A 14,641-nucleotide genomic window follows, 5' to 3' on the forward strand; every position below is an offset into this window, starting at 1 on the left:
GCCCAGAGTACACTGAGCTCAGAGTATCATTGGTCTTTAGGGCAATGTGGAGCGGTATTATTGATTACTGAGTTACATAGTGAGTGCCAGCAACCAATCTTAGCCTGACGGGATGGAGGGAGTGTATATGAATCACATGGGATAGGAATAACTTGAGTCATGCTCAGTTAGCTCCTTTCTTTCTTTACTGAAAGATGCCTGTGATACTCCTTGGTCAGAAAATAACACTAAGGGCTTTAAAGAATGAGAATAAAGACAAAATGAGAATATAGAGGGGGAAATGAGAACACAGAGGATTTCCTCTACTCTTTCCCTGAAGAGAAAAAGGATAAACTGCCAGATAAACATGAACTGACATGTTCCCTTTGCCACCCTTGTTTTGCTGTAAAGGCCTTATGTCAAGAAGCTGCACTAGAATTAATTCCTGTTTTGTTTTACTGTTTATGCATAAAGGCTACTGCTCTCAGACAGAGATGGCAATACCCACTGCAGAACGTGCCAGCTATCTCCTTGCTCATGGGTTCTGGCACCAGCCAATTCCTTTGTGTGATTTATCACCTGGTAATCCATCTCCTCCATCCATTATCCCACACAAAAATCATCTCTGGACAGCCGCTTTCTCTGCAGCATAGGAGGCAGAGCTGTCACTTTGCCTACTCTGTTCTCAGCAGGGCAAGGGAATTTTGTCTTTTCAGACTCAGTAAGCCTTGTGGCAATTTGGTTGAATGCCTTACAGGTGGAGATAACAGCTCTGTGCACATTAGGCTAGACTGATGACCTAGGTAAACATTTCTCTTCAGCTGGGATGCATCTTCCAACTTAGGACTTGCCAGCATCTATGAGATTCATGCAAGTTAGCCCTTATGAACCTTTTTTTATTTTCCATAGGCTGTTTAAGCATCAATTAATGAGGCCTCCAAAAACTATTTTACTGAAATCAGATCTGTTGCTTCTATGCTGAACTGATAAACATGGCATACAGTGATTTCAAATGCTCCAACTGTAGCTTGTGTAAACAGCATTAATTGATGTTGTGAAACAATATATATAAGCAAAACAATGTGTTATCGCATGCCAGTTCTTTGATGTTTGAAATCTATTTCCAGGATTTTTATATATGCAATCCATGTGCATATCCATCCAGCATCTAAATAGTACACCAGACTTACAATACACTAGAATACCATGCATAAGCAGTATCAAAGGTTTTTATATTAGAAAGGTATAGCTGTATCAATAAATCTAACACATTCTCCTAAAGAAGACATTTGCTTATTAGTACAATCTTGGTTTGAGTTGATTTCTTTTATAGAATCAATGAAGTCAACAAAAGTTTCTTGTGTGTACCTAGTCCAAATTTTCAGAGTTTGGGTCCAGATCAGCACCTCCACATTTATAATACAGCTAGCTAGGAACTACTCCAGTGCAAATATTAGCAGTGGTGAAGCATATGCAGAAAAATAACACACTGCAATAGAAATTAAAATTCTCCTGCCTGCAGCTGTGCAGCTCGCAAAATATCTCTATTCTGCAAAAAGCTCTATGTACAATAAAGAAAAAAGGAAAAAAGGAAAAAACTATGTTTTCCTTCAAAGACTCAACAAAAAGCAACACATCCTTTCAAGAACAAGACTTTCACCTTTGATACAGCTGTACTGGATCTAGAATTTGTCATGTGCTTAGGGAGAGGACTCACAAACCCAAAGAGAGTTCAGGTTGGGGAAAATAATTAATTTCAATTCCTCTCCTTCAGCTCAGTCAACCTCATGGGGGAGGTGCCAGAAAACATTACTGCCCTCCCTTTCTTCAAATTAAAAAAAAAAAAGTAGATGAGGAGGGAAAGGGGAAACAAAGATACAGAAAGAAACTGGGGAGGGGAGGAGTAGGGACGGGGAGCTGAGAAGCAAGAAGAAAAAAGCATTTGTAAAATTAAAAGGCAGGGCCCCATCAGATTGTGTCGGGCAGGGGAAAGCGTGTCGTAGGCAGGAGTAATTGGTAATCGGAGCAGAAGTGAAGAAGGGGATGATTTATGGGAGCATGGAGACAGGGGTGGAATAATTTTTGGAGCAGAACGGGGAACTTACTGAACGCCTGAAACTCAGCTACTTATCCACTCGTTCTCGTGATAAATTAGCTCTTGTTTAAAGTAACCGGAGCTCCATTTTTCATTCTGATTACTACACTTGATATCTCTCTCTCTCCTTCTGTTTCTTTCTGACCACTGCCCCTTAGCAGGTTCTCTGAGCTGAGGCAATGGGTTTATGGAAACTCTTCACCTCTCCATTACACTGTTTCCCCCCCACACCTTCCAATTACTGTAGGGTTAACCCTTTAAGCTGCTGTGTGTTTCTCTGAGCTGCTTAAACTCTTTCTCAGGGTTGACTTGGGAGCGTATGGAACATGATCCTCCATTTATGCCACGGTGTGGGGAAGGTGGGTGTGGGGGAGTGCGTATGCACAACGCTCGCATGCATACAGAACAAGCACAGCGGTATGTCATGGCTTCCAGCGTTTGTGTGTGTGCTTGCCTCGTTTGGAAAGCAGCAACATGTCTGGCCTAGAGCACATCAGGTTATGACCAGGAATGAGTCATTTTACGGTACCACCCAAAGTCACCTCACATTCCTCAGGCACAAGGTCTAACTGTTCCGTTTACCATCTAAATCCATATGAAGACTCAGGTGAGACACAACAGGCAAGACTGAAACAAGTGGCAGAAAGAAGGAATTGACATACAGTAACAGACTCCTCATAAGCAAGAGTAGATGATTTTAAGACAAATTCACCTGAAAATATGCTTTTAATAAAAAATTGTAAGACAAATAAATACTAATAAATATCAACTTTCTTACTCACATTAGAATCAGTTATTTCCCTAAAAGCATCAAAATACGGAAGTGGAACACAAGGAAAGATTTGAAGGATGAAGCGGTTTTGCCAGTCAGTTCAGGGAACACAAAAGACGAAGTATAAAAGGTACCACAGGAGACACACCGGCTAGGTTTCTGCTGCCTTCCCTTGTGAGCATGAAAGTGAGAAAGACATGAAGAGTAAGTTGTTGAGAATACTGAGGAATAAAGTACAAGAACAGACAAGCCAGAAGTTGGCTTGTTATTGCCATTATTCTAGAACTAGGATATAAAAAGAAAGGGTTATTCACTGAAATTAAAAGATGACAGAGTAATTTTTCCACACACAAATAATTAGCGGGTGCAATCTTCACCTCAGCTGCTACTAATGCCAGGAGCTTGGCACAACTGAAAAAGATAAAGCTGGTGTTAAGGACATAGGTATCTAGACCTATGTTGCTTGGTGTGGACACCAACAGCTGAGCCCCTGCACAAGAAGCCAATTTCTACACACACAGTCTCAGCAGATGTGACCCCACAGTCCAGCTGTTCCTTAACTGCCCTCCTGCCTGGAGTCCTTGCACCTTCTCAACTCATTTTGTGTCAGTCACAGCAAAAGACAAGGTATCAGGTTAGCAAAGAACACCAGATCTGACACATCACAGCAGCACGTGACCTCCCATATAGTGCAGTGCAGCCATAAAGCCTTGCTGAACAAACACGTTTGCCTGCCCGACGCGGCTTACAGTCAGTGGAAACTCTGTCACATACGACAGGACACAAGATCGGTCAAACCGCACATTCAGTTCTAGCTCTTGTCAAGGAACCACATTCTGGTGAGTGTCATCAGTCTGATTTGCTGCTACTGCCTGCCCGGTGGCACCTCCTGTACCACCACCCTGAACACACTCTCCTAGCTACGGTTCGGTTAAACCACACCAAGCCACATTCAAAATGGAGCTAATTCTAGTAAAGCTGGCATAAACTTAACTCGGGTTTCTCTCATATTTCTGTGGCCAGCAGGCAGTATAACCACATCATCATCTTTGTGCCAGAAAAAAATTAATATTATGGATAGGTACTTTTCCAAATGAGAAGATGCACCTCAACAAAATGTATTCATACTACTGTCTCTCAATACAGGTCTTTTTCTTATGGGCTTTCAAGGCTTATTCTATAAACATAATGATCTCCAAGTTCAAGCAGAGCAATCCTATCTTGTTGCCTCCTTATTCATACTGCTGTAGAATGTGTGTTACATGAACAACGTGGCAGCACTGAACTCTTGCTATTACCTATGTTAGTTTGAGAGGCATTCTTTGAATAAGTAATTACAGCTTGAGTTATGCAGTGTTTAGGAGGAAAGTCCAGGTTAAGCAAAAAATTAGGAAAAAAGCTATCAGCATTGTCATTACCAAAACCAGCAGGTAGGCAGGTTGCTCAGAAATAATGATGGAGTCTCTGCCTTGAAGGAGTAACAGACAGCGTAAGCACCCAGACCTCCTGAACACGTATTTACAAGTTCATAGCCTGATGTTGGTCTCACAAAACTCACCAGAAAGGTATCCTTGGAAGATGAATGGGACCATCAGCTATTACACCCTTAGTATTTTGCCAGTGATGCCAACACAGCTACATTGTGCAGGCAGGGACTGCAGACCAAGGCCCAGAGTAAAAAGCAGCTGCAAGAGAGGCAAGGACAAGATGTGCAATAAAAGGGTGAAGATAATGAACGTGCATTTTCTTTGAGGTGAGTATACTGCACATCCTCTAACCTTGGAGTATCCCAGGGGGTTTTGGAAAGGGAATGAGGGTGGTTCACAGTTATTAATACATTTTTATTATATATTTTATTATATTAAGTAGAGGACAAACTGATCACTATGACCAGACAAGGACAGGGAGATTAGCCTTACTGCAGTGACGGGCAGTTTCTTACTTCGAGTCCAGACAGCTAATCTACCTACCATGTTTCAGACAGCACTCACTAGCTGTACTTGGTAGCCCAATCCCATCTCTCCTTCTCATACCTTTCATAGCAAGCAGCTAGATTTTCGGAGATTTCAGAAAGCCAAAGTGCATGAAGCAAATGCAGACTCTAAAAGTTTTGCTTTTATACACAGTAATTTCAATGCAAGAGCATCTAGCATAGTCTCAGAGAGGAAGAGTTAAACCTGAGAATTGAAATCCATATGCTTTTTTTTTTTTTAATGTACTTAAAACTTCCCCAGTTTGAGGTAAAGAAGTAGAAATCTGTATTTTCAAAGAGATATTCCTCAAAGCTGTGGAGTAGGAAATGCAGATTATTTAAATAAATAAATAATAGTATTAGTTTAAAAAAATGATCTTTCAGAGTTAATCCAGAACTGGAACTGTCAGATTTCATACAAAAAGACAAAAATCAGTGAAACAAAGTGTCTTACTCCTGAAACTCCAGCATAAGGCACTAATCCAAGGGAAGAGAACTCATGGATTTTAAAGAATAGTACTCTGTTTTCTCATACGTTGCTCAGTGCTGCTGCACAGGAGCATGTTTTACACCAAAATAATAGAGATATTTGTCCAGCAGCTTTCACAAGCTTTGGAATACTTCAAGTTGAAAAGCATGAAGAAAGTATGTAAAATTTTCCTCTGGGGAGACCAGTTTGTTGCAGAAACAACAGGTAGTAATCTTGCATCCCTTAACACAGCCCATAAGACGACAACTAGGAAAATAACTTTTTTTTTTTTTAATCTCAGAGGAGACCTATTGTTTTTACTCTTGGATCCCAGCTGATAGACTTGGCATTTGAGATATGGCACTTGAAAACATAAGGACAAAACCAGAAGCTTCATTTTATGGAAAATTTCAAAGGTAACAGGCCACAATCCTGAAGTAATAATCTTATGCTTTCTTCAAGGAAGTGGAGTAGATGGGGTCTAAATGAGCTACACGGTTCAAACCCAATCCACACGAAATTTGGCACACCTGTAGTTTTAAACTGGCATCTAGAGCAGCTTGGGTTTTGAAAAACAAACATATAGGTTTTTTTCCCTGAAAGATTCTCAAGTAGCGAAAACTTACTAGGCAGGTCTTGCTATAGACCATATGGAGGGAATGATTCCTTTGTTAGACTGTGATATTTTCCCTTGGGATTATTTCCTTGTGATTATTTTCTAAGTGACCACTATTATGGTGGCTTACATCAGTGGATCCTTTCTTCTACCTGACCAACACAATGCTAAGAGAGCTTATGGACAAACCAGAAGCAGCTTAGCATAAAATGGTGTACTAGTTGCCACTGGCATCAAACTGCCTTTTTACTGCCTTGGCTCCAACCTGGTCAACAAACTGCAGAATTAGAGGAGTCAGAAGGTCATTTGCAACTCAGCCTTCCTGATGAGACTGCCAACAGGAAAACTTCCCAGTGCAACTCTCAGCCATTTTCTCTGCAAAAAGAGTAAGACACTAGTTCAGCTGGGACACTAACTCATAGCACATGGCCGTGAGGTAGTACTGACTGGCTGTGCTACTGCAAAGTGAATGCTGCAAACTGCCAGACTACTCAATCCACAGCAAACCAACAGAGCAACTCTTCTTTATTATACCTCAGGGTATCTGACACTATAACCCAAAGGTTTACATGTAGCAGCTATCTCCCTCAGTGACCAAGACTACAAGGATGCAAATATGACAGTCTCTCATGTGTTGGCAAACATCCTGTTTAGCCTTGGAGCTCAGATGAGTGAGCAACAAGCATTATCTTCATGGCTATCACCTTCCTGCCTCTATCCTGCAAAACCAGCTAGCCTTCAGGAAGATATCCAGCACTCAGTGGAATGGAATAGCTGAAATATTCAGAGGATGTCAGGACATCTCCTCCTTACAAAGAAAGTAAGCGTTCATTTATGGGACGATCAAAATTCTGTGGCTCTGCTTTCTGGCCCTCTCAAGAGTTAGAGAACTCATTGTTACTCAGTGAACAATGAAAATTTCTCCCCACTTAGCTCCAATGCCAAGCCAATGGAGAAAAACTTTTGTGGAAACTTTTTCTGAACAAGATCTAAAGTTCTTAGATGTTCTTCCATTTCTGTTGGCCTTCTGGACCATACTGGAATTCAAATAACCTACCTGATTTATTTGGGGTATCGTAAAACACCACATGTAGAAGGGAGAGGAAGGTGGAGAGGAGAAACCTAAGATACAATGGATATATTTATTTTTTTAAGAACTATCGTTGCTCTCTTCTATGCCCCCTCCCCTGGCAAAGGTGAACTGCATATCTTTAGTTAATAATTAACTTGTCATGAGCTCCATCAATACCCCATCATCTAAGTGACAGAGGAAAGGGAGGCGATGGGGGAGGTGATCAGCACGACGTGCCAGCTCTGCCCGCAGCCTGCGATCTCGTCTCGGCCATAATAAATAGGATGAAATGCGCTCCTGATAAATGCCCATGTCATGGAGAGATTTTACCTTCACTCAGAAACAATGTAATATCTCAGCTATTACCCAAAATAATTTATCAATGTGTAATAGCTTTGTGCAGAGCTCAGATAGGAGGGGAGCAGCGCTGCCCGAGATGGATGGATCCTACCTTCTGCTTTTAATTTTTAATGCTCGTAGGCAGCTTCACATTAAAGGCCAGGTGTCATATATAGACTTAATGTAAGAATGGAGTTCATGAATTCTAATCAGGAAAGAATCTCCCTCTCTCTTCCCTTGCTTTAGTCACTTCTCTTTTTTTTTATTTATCAATTTTCTTCTCTTTCTGTACTCCCATCTTCTTTGCCTCTCTCTCGGTCCATTTCTTCTCCTCTATTCTTCATATACATTATACTCCCTGTCCCCATAACAAAACTATTTGGGTAGCTATTTGCTACTTTCAAAAACTGTACCATCACATAAGAACAAAACAGAAGACTGGATCTACTTCTGCCTAGTGTCATCATTTGCACCTGGAAGAACAAACTCAACACAGGTACCAGGCCAGAATATTAGCATTTTATATCCAGGCAAAAAAAAAAAAAAAAGAAGAAGGCACAGTAGCAATCAAGACTGGAAAAATCTGGACTGTGGCTATCAAAATTCATAGTGGAATCGTGCTACTGAAAAGATCCTGACTGTAAAGGGCCAGTGGAGAAGGCCCATCCCATATCCCAGCCAAATCACACATCCCTGCAAAGAAACATGCTACTTTAATTGGCAAGAATACAGCACTGGGATGTGTGGATCCAGAAAATTCTGTATCCCAGGGTCTCGTTTTCCTAAGATTTCTAGTCTCCTTATAGCCCTGTCAGCCATATAAATTTTCTGCTCTTCACTTTCAACATTATGCATGAAAAGCCAGTTGGGGCCCATCTCATCTGGTGGCCTGCATCAGAGGAACCTATTCAAGGACCTTTGCAGCAGTATGTAAAATCTCCAGTAAGGATAACGGGGCAATGCCAGGAAGTTCTATTATTAAAAACACACCACTAGGGCTCACATTAGAAATACCACTATTGTATCAATACACTACATCAAAGTATGACGTACCGTCTGGGTGAGACATGCCTGAAAGCAATAGCAGTGTATGACAGCATTTCTTAGCTCTGCGCAAAGAATGGAGCTGTAGGAAGGAAGAGGGGAGCACCACTTACTGGCCAGAATGTGCAGTGAGGGACAAGAAGACAGTTAATACAAGCAGCAGACACAAAGATCAAGGAAGAGCCACAGGCTGCAAAAAGGAAAAGATCGACTGTTTGGACAACAGCTTTTGTTTGCACTTGGATGTGAAGGAAAATAAAAGCACACCAAGGCAATACTGCCCGCAGGAGGAGCACTGCCAGAGCTGCAAACACTTACAACCGCTTTGCTGGCTTGCAAGTTACGAGGGCACCAGTGCTAAGAGGAGTTAAGGCTCGATTTCCTGCTTTCTGTTAACAGAGGTAATGTGAACTGCTCCGTTTGTTGGTTGACACTGCAGGGACCACAGACAATTCCTCCAAAAGAAAAGACTCCTCCTATGCCTAAAGACCGTGATGGCATAAAAAGGCTCTGCTAGTGCTGCTCCGATGTTCCTTTTAGCAGATAAACAGAGCACAGCCACCTTTAGGGGTTGCAGTGTCAGTGAGCTATTTCTCTTTTCCTCACCATTCAGACATCTTTCTTTCCAGAACATAAAGATCTTAAGACACAGCCCACTTATTCCCATGAGGTACTTAGCCCATTCCTCAGCCTACCTGAACAACACAGCAGAGTTCTGTTCTCAAGCACCAAATTCACTACAAGAATAGTCGGTAGGAAACTTTCATTTCTTGTTTCTTACCTTCTGCAAGGATTGCTCTGAGAACATTCCTCTGTTTTCACCTTACTGCTTCCCAGCTCTGCATCTCACACAGTTCTGGAGGTCAGATCTGTCCCAGCTAAAACAAGTAGGATGCCCAAAACTTCATTGGCTTCGCATTGCTTGTCACTAGGTGGTTGATCAAGAGAAGGGAAAGGCTGTGTCCCACTGTGACAAATGCGTTTTGCACTCTAAGGAGCCATCTCTATAAAATACGTTAAAAACAAGTTTTAAGAAAAAGTCACTGCATAATTGATAGAAGACAAGACTTAAATTTGTATTCAGCTTTGTGAGTGTCAGAATAAGACATTGCAAATCTTTGGACAGCAGACCTGAAAAATAAGAGGATGGAAAGCCAAAGTTGTATTGCCATAGTGTGGTACTTCAGGGTACAGGGAATGTGTGGCTGTTTGTGGGCAGAAGCACTGGAAACCTCAGGCTGTCTATGAAGATTTCTGGTTTTTCTAGGAACACTTCACGAAGACTGCCTGCGTGCTTGTGCCTTACTGAGCACGTTTTGCTCCTCTATGTCTGTGTATAAATGTAGCACTGCAAAGGCAAGACACTAGCATCCCCTGGTGCAGCAGCCTTAGGATACCCTCTGTGATATACACTTATCTGAGCTAATAAGGAAGAGAGATGTTCTTTGAAGACGGACAGAAAGATAGCCTTACCTCCCCTGAATACCACTCACTCTGTGGCTTTGGCCTGGCTCCAAGCCAGGAGGAGAGCAGCATGTCCTTGTCTATGTTGAATGAACGCCCATTGCCGGCTGCCAAACAGCCTCAGGCCGACAGTGACTCCAAGGACCAAACTAAGAGCTCTAAACTCATTCACTCATGGGCCGAGATCCTTCCTAACCCTAGTGAGGTGTGATAGAGGAAAAAGAGAGATGTCCCCCAGGTAACAGTCTCTTGCATCACACAGCCTGAGCCTAATAAGGGTCTATTGCTGTCTCATTCCATTGCTAACACTGTGACTCTAACTGCCGTGTACTACAAATTAATTCATTCCTTCAGGCCTTGCTGTTCGGTAACTGGCTGTCACAGCAATCTCCCGAGGAGCTAATTGAGAGTTGTGATCCGTGCAGTATTTCCATTAGTGCTGTAATGACAGGCAGCCAGACACACGCATGCATGCTCGCACACACAGCACAGGTTCCTCTGTCCCCACAAAGGGAAGCAGATAACAAGCCAGAGCCATCTCAAGTGTTAAGCAGCAGCTGGGAGAAGGGAAAACAGAAGGAACAATTTCCATGATTCAGACTGAGGTCACCCAAACTTTGCCTGAATGACAGCAACTCACTGGGAGCTCAAGACAAGCTCCTTATTCACATCAATGGAGTGAGATCCTTGACACACTCCTCTTCTGTATGGTGGCACTATTCCCAGAGCCTACAAATCCCACTCAACAAGTCACCTCTATTTGAATGGCCTTCCCCATTGCATAGTGGGACCTGTAGTCTCCACAGAGATGCTTTGTGAATAAGGATGATTACAGTTGTAGTTGTGTGTGTAGAAGCTACTAATATTAGAGTCTTACAGGTTCTGCTTAGCAAACTAGAAGAGATGTTAATTTGGGAAGAATGCATTTGATCACTTATCATGCAGTCCTTCAGAAACCTAGATAGCTCAGGCATGATGTCTGTTTACTAACTTAGTCTCGTTTTTATTTGTTTTTCCTTTCAAGCCTACTTTCCAGAGGATTAGCAGGAAAACACTAAATACAGCACCTCCTGTAGCTGTGCCAGCTGCTAGTAAAGACTTAGCCATCTTAAAAGACACTTTTTATGTCCTAACTGGACTACATCCTCACAGTTTCTACCCTGAAAGCAAAGGACATGCAGTTCTGTGCTGCCATTGATTATTATTTAGCAGAGTCAGTTAGAAGGTGAGAAACTTGTCTTCTCTTTGGGGTTTGTCCACTTTTTTGAACTAACTCTAGAGTTAATCCTACCATATCTGAGGCCTTGTCTACGTACAGACAAATGTGTGTCCATTTAAATTAACTGTCCCAGAAGTTGGTCAAATGGATGTAGACTAGTTCAGTAGGCACTTCTCTCACTAAGTTCTTTATTCATTCCAAAGCTATGGCCAATTTCTTTATAAAGACAGTTTCAAAGTCTGTTACCAATAGGAAACCAAATCACAACAATTATTTTGAATTACAATGAAAAAATCATTTTAAAATGTCATTCTGGTGTTGGTCTTTTTAGCTTTAAAAAAAAAAAAGTTTCCCTAGTAATTAGAATTCTGTGACATTTTAAGTATCTAAGCAAACTAGGATGCATTGATAAGTGAATTATTTCAAAGTGATCTGTGTGATTATCATAGCAGTCAGACAGATTTAAGCCAACAGCTCTAGTCACCCTTAAATTGAGACTGTTGCAATGGCAGAGGTAACTCAGCCAGCCATGTGTAAGGAGGTAGCTCATGCTGGGGAACTCTCAGAGGGTGAAGATAACCTTGCTTGGGCCTAGGCTGCTCTCACAGAGTCCCAGGTTTCCAAAGGCAGCTTTTTAGCAAGGGAAGAAGCTGCAGGTTCTTCAGAGCATTCCAGAGAGCACAATATGGTACTATGACTATCAGTGCAGTCCAGCTTTATAAAAATACCCAGGGAAGATACCTATTCAATGTACATAAACAGCCTTTAGGGCTCAGATAGAAGATTAAGTTACTGAGCCTTAAGAAGTTGTGGCATATAATCTTAGCATGATAATTGAACACGTGCATGCTCCTGGCATGTGATAAATGCAAGGTCATTTGACTTAACCTAGGAGAAGACAGCATTAAGTGGAATTACCCCATGTCTGCTGCAGGCTAGTTGTGCACACAGCTCTGTTACCACGGCTCAGCTGATACATAGCAATTTGTTTAGTAGTGCTAAATGTTACTGCATGTACAAACCCTGATTCTGCCCTCTTGTGACAATATCACAAGAAAATGAGGTTCTTTTAAAAGTCAGATGAATTTGATAAAGGAAACACAAAAATTTCAAAAACTTTCACAACAGTGAAGTGCCCCTGGAGGGTTAATGTAGGATGTTCTGAGACATCCATGTAGACCCATACTGTAATATGTTTGGCTTTCCTGTAATTTCATAACTGTAATTACAATTTTCAATTGGACATCACTGCAGTAGACAAAAAATAATCTGAGGGACACAGTGGAAGGCAACAGATGGGGTGCATCTGCCTCTTCTGCTGACTATCAAATTGAAAGCTCACACCACACCAAGAACAGACCCTACCAGACCCTACCTTCACTCATAGCAAGCTTCTGAAAAAGGACAAGAGGATATCAGTGAAAGAAGCTCCAAAAGCACAGAGGCAGAGGAGATCCTGGAACATGCCACGCAGTCCATTAGGGCCTTCATTTCGGGGATCATTCAGGCATGCCCAAGGAACATGTAAAGTGGGCATAAAGCTTCTCCCTGTTACCAGTGTTGGGAAAGCTGTGGTATAAATGGAAAAGGTCCTGAGTTCTGACCAGTAACTTCATTTTTACAGAAATACTATGTGCCACAGAATAGCCTTGGCTTCTGTGCAAAGTGTAAGTCATGCCTTTCCCCTTAAAATATGATACAAGATGGTTTCCAGCTGAGGGGTGGCGGTGGATGTGAACATATAAGTAGTGATTTATTCCAGACTACTTTGAACTGATTTCTTGGAGGGAGCTTCCCAAACGCAGTTACTGATTTAGTGAGCACGGCATGTATTTCAACACAAACTGATCTCTTCATAACTCTGCCATGCCAGCACACATATAGTTACATAGCATGACAGGATCACCCCAAACATCCTGAATCAAATCCTGTGGCCGTAATACATGAAAGAAGCCTCTGTTCATGTGATCATTTGACATCCTCACAGCATCCATGCACAGCATAATTTTGGGGTCCGACTGTTTTGCTGCCAGCAAGCCTCAATGTCTATGTTTCCTACAAAATAATCGTATCAATATTTGCACAAGTTTTTTCCCATTGCTCGCCAATGCCTGAATTTGTTGAGTTTGTTTAATAGAGGATGACCTCAAGCCTGTCAAACTTTCAATGCTCTGCGCACCGTTCATTTCAATCATTCAATCACATTTCCATAGCCTCTATTTGAATATTCTTGCAATAAGCAGCGCAGTCACAAGCAGAGCAGCTCTTGCACCTCTGCTGTTTGACAGCAGTCACAGGCTGAGGTGGGCAGAAGGGGAAGCACACTTGGACCCAGTTGGTACACTGGCAAACAAAGACCACTTGTGCACATAGGCTCAGGGAAGTCTGGTAAGTTCTTGCAAGATGCAGTGAAAACAAATTCCTGAAGAGATTTTTTCAGGTTATTGCAATACGGAGAATTCTGGGCTCTACCTCCAGAGATCCTAGCATGAAACCTGGGTAAGTACTTGGCCAGTGCATGCACAGCTACTCTATGTGAGCAATGGGATATGCAGCTCTACAGAACTGCCATGCTCCCTCCTGGAAAGATTTGGCATATATTGACAAATATAATACAAATAACAATAGACAAATATTGTATAATATACATAATATAATAATATATGTTCCAATATATAATTTGTATAATACAAATAACAATATACAAATAACCTGAGGGGCAGCTGTATAATGTAACAATGTGGAAATGTTGACAAGCAAAACGACAAAACAGATCTGTAATATAGCAACTGGTCTCATATTCACTGGTCTGTACTAGGTGGGGTACAGCAACATGAGTCAGCCAGTCTCCTTGCTTTTATCTAGCAAACCCAAGAAGAGAAGCAGAACACAAGTCTATTTGCAGCCTTGACAAATACATCACTGCAGTGAAGCTCATCCTACCAATTCATTTTTGATAAGCCGGGCAGTGGCCAGTGAAACTTTTTCATCCATTTAAACCTAGTAGCAAAGTCCTCAAAATAATACACAATCACTTGTACACATAAGAAACCTTTACCAGTTCAACCTAAATCTGATTTTCAACTTATTCTCTACCTCTGCCAGACAAAATATAAGGAGCTGCTCTCATACTGAAACAAGGATGCCGTAGTGGAACCAACAATGATTTGGCTCAGCATGTTTAGCGATCACCTATCAGCCTAATTAATTCAGTTATCTCCAACAGACAGGCCTTAGGTGTCTTCCCAATGCCCTCCAGTGCAGCAGGGCCAAACCTACAGTTCTGCAAGTGTCATTAATTCTCCATTAGGTTGGATGAACCACGGTTCCTTCGTATTCGTCTTGGTCACCAGCAAGGAATAGTTTATTGCTCCCCACTACAGTTTGATCTTCACAGAGTGGGTCTAAGCTGGAGGTAAAAAAACTCCAATGTGAAGTGGAAGAAAGGGCTGAGCTGCGTAAGTTCGTGAGATATACACACTGACTTCTCTAGCAATGCCAAAGTCTGCTGCTGGCTCCATACATCTGACACGCAGAGCTGAGAAACTGGAGACAAGTTAATGTGGAGATGCGCCAAGTCATCAGTTTCACGGCAGAAAG

The sequence above is a fragment of the Tauraco erythrolophus genome, chromosome 6 (genome assembly GCF_009769465.1).
Source record: "Tauraco erythrolophus isolate bTauEry1 chromosome 6, bTauEry1.pri, whole genome shotgun sequence".
In the NCBI taxonomy this organism is placed as follows: domain Eukaryota; kingdom Metazoa; phylum Chordata; class Aves; order Musophagiformes; family Musophagidae; genus Tauraco; species Tauraco erythrolophus.